The sequence below is a fragment of the Macrotis lagotis genome, chromosome 1, assembly GCF_037893015.1.
Source record: "Macrotis lagotis isolate mMagLag1 chromosome 1, bilby.v1.9.chrom.fasta, whole genome shotgun sequence".
Classification (NCBI taxonomy): domain Eukaryota; kingdom Metazoa; phylum Chordata; class Mammalia; order Peramelemorphia; family Peramelidae; genus Macrotis; species Macrotis lagotis.
The window spans coordinates 758,540,469-758,548,842 of NC_133658.1; the positions used below are offsets into that span (position 1 = coordinate 758,540,469).

Sequence of the window (8,374 nt, forward strand, 5' to 3'; positions counted from 1 at the left end):
TCAAGACCCTCAGTCTAAAAATATTTATTTAGAAATGTTTGCAGTTGTCTTTTTTTTCATTTTGTACTCACAAAAATTGATTTGGTCCTTTGAAACATGCTCCTATTTTGATTCCAACTGTTAAAATTGGGGTTCTTTATCCCTAACACTGTAGATCACAAGCTTCCCATTAGTGTTCTTTCGATCATCGTTAAATCCATAAACATAATGTGTGTTATTATTATTCAAGATATCATAGTAGGGGACGGCTAAGTGGCACAGAAGGGTATGGCTAGGTGGTGCAGTAGACAGAGCACCAACCCTAGAGTCAGGAGTACCTGAGTTGAAATCCGGCCTCAGACATTTAATAATTACCTAACTTATGGCCTTGGGCAAGCCATTTAACTCCATTGCCTTGCAAAACAAAACAAAACAAAAAAACCAAAAAACCTAAGATATCATAGTAAGACCATTGCTTTCCTCCAGCTCAAACCTTGGACAAACTGAAAATAAATATAAGGAAATATAATTCAAGACTTGGTTTTGCTATTGCCTTTCTCTGTGACTTTGGTTAAGTCACTTATCAATTTGGTATATAGTTTTTTCAACTGATAAATAAGTGGGTTAGATTTGTAAAATTGCGAATCTTCTCATTCAAAATCTGGGGATTTAATTACAAGTTGTAATAGTGATTGCCCCAAAGAAGGGCATGAAGAAAAATGTATTTTCACACAGATTTTTAAAGTAGCAAAGCTATCTCTTTAATAACAATCCCAAGTTAATCATGATTGGATTGCATATTATCATCCCTTTCTGTCTAATAAACTTGCAACGCAATTTACAAGGGTTTTAAATAGGACAAACAAATGAAGAGAAAATCAACCTATCTGGTTTAAGATTTGTTCCCTGAGCTTCTCTGACTTGGGCTTATTTCATCTCTGACTCTCTCTCTCTCTCTCTCTCTCTCTCTCTCTCTCTCTCTCTCTCTCCCACACACACACACACACACACACACACACACACGCACACACACACACACACACAGACATCATTCAACATCCTTAAAACTCAATAATCTCACATTTCTTCTTTCACGAGAGTATTTTTCTTTCTATGACTTTGTTCAAAGCACTTTTAAAATCCTTATTCCTCAGACTGTAGATGAGAGTGTTTAGCATGGGCACTATGATAGTGTAAAAGACAGAGGACACTTTCCTATGATCCATGGAACTGACTGAAGATGGTTGTAGGTACATGAATGCCCAAGAGCCAAAGAAGATACCAACAGCTGCAATATGGGAGCTGTAGGTGCTGAAGGCTTTTGATCTGTCTTCTGTGGACTGAATTTGTAAGATGCTGTAAATAATGAAAGCATAAGAACAAATAATGGTCAGCATTTGGAAAAAGATATTAAATGTTCCAAATGACAGAGTTACCACTTCATTGACATAAGTACTAGAAAAAGAAAGCTTCAAGAGTGGAAGGAGATCACAAAAGTAATGATTGATAGCATTTTCCTTACAAAATAGAACTCTAATCAAGCATCCAGAATCAACTGAGACCTGAACCAGACCCAACATGCACACCCCACCCACCAACCAGGAACACATCTGATTGGACATCATAAAATTATAAAGAAGAGTATGAAATATAGCAACATAGTGATCATATGCCATCTCAGCCAACATTTGGCATTCAGAAATTGCAAAAAAGGCAAAAAGAGAGAACTGAATCATGTATTCAGAATAGGAGATAGTGTTCTTGGACACAAAGTTCACCAGCATTTTGGGGGTGATGATAATTGATTGACAGAGATCAATGAAGGACAAACTACAGAGGAAATAGTACATGGGGTGTGAAGATGAGAACTGAGTCTAATCAATATGATCATGCCCAGATTTCCCACTACAGTGATCACATAGACACCCAGGAATAGGAAGAAGAAGGGCAGCTGGAGCTCTGGATGGTCTGTCAATCCTAGGAGGATGAACTCAGTCAATAGCGAATAATTTCCTTTCTCCATGTTTTTGAGTGTAGAGTTAAAGGAGGTGAGAACCTCTTGCTAGGAGGCATAAAAATAAGTTTTCAATTTTACAAATTTCAAGTGAATGCACAGACAAACAGTAAAGTGTAATGGCATTTTTATTATCCATTTCTATTTCTTTTTATTATAACCAGCTGTAGATATAATGTACCTAAATTTTGTGAATGTTTTGTTGATCACTGATATCAAAGACAAAATTTTCCACTCACCTTGACTAATACTCAAATAAAAACATATACAAATCTAATTTGAACTTGAGAAATCTTGGAGAGATCATTAAATTAGAGTTTGTTCAAAACATGATATAAAAATATCATGTGAAGTTAAGACAATGGACTGACTCTAATATGATTTACTTTAATAAGGGTAAATGTAAAATCCTTCATAGCAGTTAAGAGAATCAGTTTCATGACCACTGAAATCTGGAGGAATGTTTATATGTCTGCCTGTGAAAGAACTGGAGCATAATGTGGCAGTCAAAGAAATAATGTAATCTGTGACTACATGAAGGGAATTATAGATTCTGGGAATAAGGAATCAATAACTGGTTAAATCATTTCTCAGGTTCTTTGTCCTATAATTGAGAAAGGGCTTTGCCAGAAAGAGAACATTCAGAAAATGGCAATACAAGTTATGAATGTTCTTGAATATATGCCACATACTTATAATACAAATTACTCGTGAAAGTTTTTAACCTGTAGAAACAATGAATTATAGTGACATGAAAATTGTTTCTTAGTATTTTTAAGGGCTGTCACAGGAAAAAGGAATTCAACTTGTTCAGTATGTGCCCAACAGCAGTGCATGAATGTTGCAAAGAGGCAAAACTATGCTTCTTATGAAGATGAAATAAGTAGAATTAAATGGAACCCAAAATGACCTGAACTGCCACATCTTCAGGTGAAGGTTGATTGACCACCAATATCATAATAATATTGTGGGAAAGTTCTGGGGTGAGGTTTGGACTAGATGGAATATCCCTTCCAACTCTAAGATTTTGCAATTCCAAAAGTTTGAGCGGTAGTTACTTATACCTCCAAAATCTCTTTTATTTTTTTAAACAACCTGTTCCTAATCTTCAGCCCCATTCCAACTTCAGAGATTGGTAGAATGAAATGCAAAGATATTATTTATTTTTCAAATTCCTGAGGTTCCATGAATCTCTTTTTAGAAGAAGAAATTAATCAAATACGCACCCTCTTGAATCAGATCTTAGACTTAGATTCCTGGCAGGTAAATGTCTTCTATAAGGTTTATTATGGTCCCAGCAGAGAGTCTTCTAATCCTTTAAATGTTGATTCAAATTAAGTTTAAAAAGTCTCTGAAATGCTCTGGCGATTAATTTGATCTGAAATTAATTGTTTCTAATTGTGATTTTATTCATAGTTTGCCTTTCAGCATAGGAAAAGATATGATGTTTCAGTGTCAATGGAACTCCTAATGATGTAAATAGAGGGTTTTATCATGATTTATAAGTTTCCTGGGACCTCATTATTAAATCAGACAGAAACTCTCAGAAGGCCTTATCTCATAAGGGATCTTCCTCTTTCTGGAAGAAGTCATTGTTTTTTCCTTTTATTCTCAATTATTTCCTTTTTACTTTTTCTCCATGTGCACAGTGATCTTTTCAGGTCACGATCTTTGTGCTTTACATAGGAATTCTGACATTTAGAACAAATTTGAATTGAAGAAGCTGAATCTTGGACGGTATCTAAGAAATCAATGTTCTTTTTTATGATTGAAGCTGTTTGAATCCAGAAGTCATGGCAATTGAGGAAGTTGGGTAACTTGGAGGCCTGAGGACTCAAGGGAGGAATGAGAAATGAAGAAAAGAAATGTGAAAGTCAGTCACTGATCTCATTAGAGAAGTAATAAAGTGAACTAGAAGTTAATAACTGATCCCAGCAAGTATCTAAATATGATAATTACTGAGAGGTAGACATAGAGTGAAAATTTAGAGGAGGTAGGGCTAAGGAAAAATATGTTTCCTTTTCCTACTCATCCTGTGTGTTAAAGATATGTGAGAGAGTCCCAAAATGACATGTCTTTAGGAGAATGTTAGGTTTCAGTGAGCACCAGAAAATAGAAGAAACATAAAACGATAGAATAAGCTTGAAAGAGAAGTTATGAATAATAGAGAAGAGGGTCAGATGGAGAAGAATTTGCAGTAATAAACCAGGCATCTCATTGCCTGATCAGGTCACATAGGAAAGGGCAAAACAGAGTGAGCTAAGCATTATAGCCTCTTTAAATGCCCCTCTGTGGTGGGTGGAAAAATTTTAAGCCTTTATTACAAGTCCCTCCTCTTCACATTCTTAAGCTCCAGTTCAGTTTCAGCAGTGCAAGGGATAAAATAGATAAGAAGTAAGGCAACACTTCCTCACAGATTGTACAAATAACTTTTAGTTGGTCATTGTGCAATATTGCAGTGACAGTGTACAAAGTTTTCCTGATTCTTCTCACTACCCTTTATTCAGCTCATGCAAATCATTCCAGGTTTTTCCTGAAATCATCTGATTCATCATGTCTTATAGTAAAATAGTATTTCATTAAAATAATATAACACAACTTGTTTAGCCTTTGCAATTGATGGACATCCTCTCAACTTCCAATTCTTTGCCTCAACAAAGAGAAATTATTTTGTACAATTTAAGTTCTTTCCTTTTTTTCTCTGTCTTTAGGATAAAGACATTGTAGTGATATTGTTGGATCAAAGGGTATACACAATTTTATAACAATTTGTTCAATCTTTAACATTCATCATGTTTCTTTTTTCTCATTTTAGCAAATATGATTGGTATTTTGTGGTATCTCAAGAGTTTTGTTATTTGCATTTTGCTAATCAATAGTGATTTAGAGAATTTTTTCATTTGAATAGATAGATTTTGATTTCTTCATGTGAAAATTGTCTGTTAATATCATTTGATGACTTTGTCACTGAGAAATGACACATCAGATAATTTTTATAAATATTTATATATTTGAAAAATGAAGTCTTTATCATAGAGACTTGATATAACTTTCCCCTTCAGGTTTATGCTTTCTTTCTAATCTTAGATGCATTTTTTGTTTGTTTAATTTATTTAATTTAATAAATTGAAAAAATATATTTTATATCTGATAATTATTTCTATGTCACTTTTTCATAAATTCATTTCTAATTCAATCTGACCAATTAACTATTCCATATTCTCCTAATTTGCTTTTAATATCACCGTTTATGCCCAAATTATATGTCCATTTTGATATTATTATGGTAAAAGTTCTGAGAAGTTGGTTTAGACCTAGTTTCTGTCACATTGTTTCTTCAGATTTGACTGCAATTCATGTCAAATAGTAGTTACTGTCCCCAAAACATGTATCTTTGGGTTTAGCAAATACTTGATTACTAAGCCCATTTACTACTGTGTATTGTGTATGTAATCTATTCCTTTTATTGATCCTTTACTAACTAGTTCTTTGTAGCATAGATTGAGAACTAGAATGACTAGGGAACCTCCCTTCAAATTCAAAAAATAATTTTAAAAAATTAATTCCCTTGACATTTTTGACCTTTTTTTCCCATTCCAGATGAATTTTGTTATTTTTTTGTAGCTGTATTAAATGTTTTGGTAGTTTGGTATGCCACTGAATAAAGAAATAAAATTAATTTAGCTCAAATAGTTATTTTCTTATATTATTTTGCCCTATCCTTGAGCTACATATATTTTAAAGATTGCTTAGATCTGACTTCATTTGTGTAAAAAGCATTTTGAGACTGGGACTCTGAGGAGCCAAGATGGTAGAGTAAGCAAGAAATTGCCAGAACCGTTTCATATTCATCTCAACAGAATTATAAAATACTGCCACAAAATGAATTCTGTAATAACTGAACCTCCAAAAATATGTAGTCAAATGATCTTTTTCCTCAAGAAACATGGAAAGATGGCAGAAAAACTCTGCCTCACATGAATAAAAGAGGAGCACAGTTCAGGGCAAGAAGTATTACAACAAGCCAGTGGGAGACCATGGGTCTCAGTGTAGCACCAAGTAAGTTGAGCAAACACCAATTTCGGAACCTTTCATATGTGCCTCAGATGGTGGAATGGGCAGGTGCTAGTCCCAGAACCTTGCCATATGCCATAGCACCAGATGAACTGGCAGACTCCCATGACTGTGCAGCACTAGTCTCTCCTGATCCCCCAGATCCACTTCTACTTCTGCATACCAGCAGTTTGGCAGCATAGACCTGGTGTGACATAGGAGTCCTCCATGTACCTCAGTGTAGTATCAGATGAACCAGCACAATGCCCCCCCACCATGCTTCAGCTCAATATCAGACTAGATCCCTGCAACCTATAGCAGCACCCAACACTACCCAATCCACCTCACCCACTCTACATAGTATCAGGTCTAAGGATCCCCCTGGGCCTCAGACAGCACCAGTGCAGCACCACACAAATATCCAGGAACCATTGTTTCCAGCAAAAGAAACTTTGCTAGTACTTCTATCATAGGAGCAGAACTCAAATAAAAATAAGAAGTGCAAAAAAAAGAAGAGTAAAAACAAAAAAAATTCTGAGTGTACAAAGTTATTATGGTGACAGGGAAGATCAAGACACAAACTCTTCTGAGTTTGTTGATGTCTAACACCTCTGGGCAAAGTCCTAAATTAAAATGGAAATTGAATTCAAGTCTAGAAGAATTCACAGAAGAACTCAAAAACGATTTTAAAAATCAGAGAGATAAAAGAAAAATTGTGAAAAAGAATGAGAGTAAAGTAAAAGAATCATGAGAAAAAGAGTCAGCAACTGGAAAAAGAAAACATGCTTAAAAAGAATGATAGACCAAAGGGAAATGGAGGTATAAATATTCATTGAAGAAAATATTTCATTAAAAATTAGAATTGGGAGAGTGAAAGTTAATGATTCTTCAAGAATCAATCAAAATAAGAAGAATGAAAAAGACAGATGAAAATGTAGATTAATTAATTGGAAAAAAGAAATTATCTGGAAAATAGATGCAAGAAAAATAAATTAGGAATCATTGGTTTAAGTGAAAACCATAATGAAAAGGAGGACCTGGATATCATACTTAAAGAAATTATCAAAAACAATATCCTAATATCCTAGAACCAGTTTGCAAAATAAATTTTGAAAGAATCATTTGATCTAAAGGAAAACTCTCAGGAGAACTATTGCCAAATTCTAGAATTCTTAGGTCAAGGAAAAAAAAATCTAAGTACCCAGAAAGAAACAACCCAAATATTAGGGAGTCACAGCCAGGTTGCACAATACTTAGTATCTACAGTATTACAGGATCAGAGGTCATGAAACATCATGTTCCAGAAGGCAAAGGAGATAGGACTACAAAAAAGAATCACCTACCTGGAAAAAAAACCCCAACATAATTCTTCAAGGAAAAAAGTGGTCATTCAACACATAGAAAGTTTTGTAGCATTATTAAGGATATAATGGAATGTAACAAAAGAATGATTCTCAGTATATATTTAAATTTCAGGTGATGGAATGAAAAACCTAAGGAAAGGAGACATAGAATAGAGTAAATTATTTGACATGAAGAGAGTGAAAGGCCTATTACACCGAAGGAGAAGATGAAAAAAGAATGGGCATTGGACATCACTTGAACCTTGGTCTCATTGGAACCGATTCAAGGACGGAATAATATACACAATCAATTGGATATAGAAATCTATCCTAGTCTACATGAAAACCAGGGCAAATAAAGTAATGACAAAAGGGAAGGAAGATGAGGGAGACAGTGGTCAGAAGCAAAACCCTGGTGAGGAGGGAATGGGTGAAAGGAGAGAGAGGAAAAACAGGAGGAAAAATAGGATGAAGAGAAATACTCAATTACTATTCATAACTGTTATAAACTCTAACTGGGATGGACTCTCTCATAAAACAAAAGCAGAAAGTGGAGTGGATCAAAACAAGAAAACTACATTATGTAGTTTATAAAAAATCACTTGAAGCAGAGGTATAGAAAAAGTAAAAGCAAGGGGGTGTAGCAGAATCTATTGTACTTCAGAGGAATTAAAAAAACACAACAGAGGAGACAAACATGATCTCAGACAAAATGAAAGCAAAGAAAAAATCTAATTAAAAGAGATAAGGAAGGAAACTACATTTTGCTAAATGGTATCTTAGTCAATGTAGTTATATCAATACCAAACATATGTGCACCAAATGGTTTAGCATCTAATTTTTAAAAGATGTTAAGTGAGCTATAGGAGGACACAGATAGCAAAACTATATTAATAGGGAACCTCAACCACAATTAGATAAATTCAATATAAAAATAAGAAAGAAGTTAAGGAGGTGAAAAGAATTTTAGGGAACTTTTATTTAT

The 8,374-nt window shown here is 34.3% G+C and overlaps 1 pseudogene; it reads right to left on the reverse strand.

Annotated features, from left to right (window-relative positions):
• Window positions 1–1,070: 1,070 nt before the first annotated feature.
• Window positions 1,071–2,002, reverse strand: LOC141506645 (olfactory receptor 8G50-like; annotated as a pseudogene).
• Window positions 2,003–8,374: the final 6,372 nt, after the last annotated feature.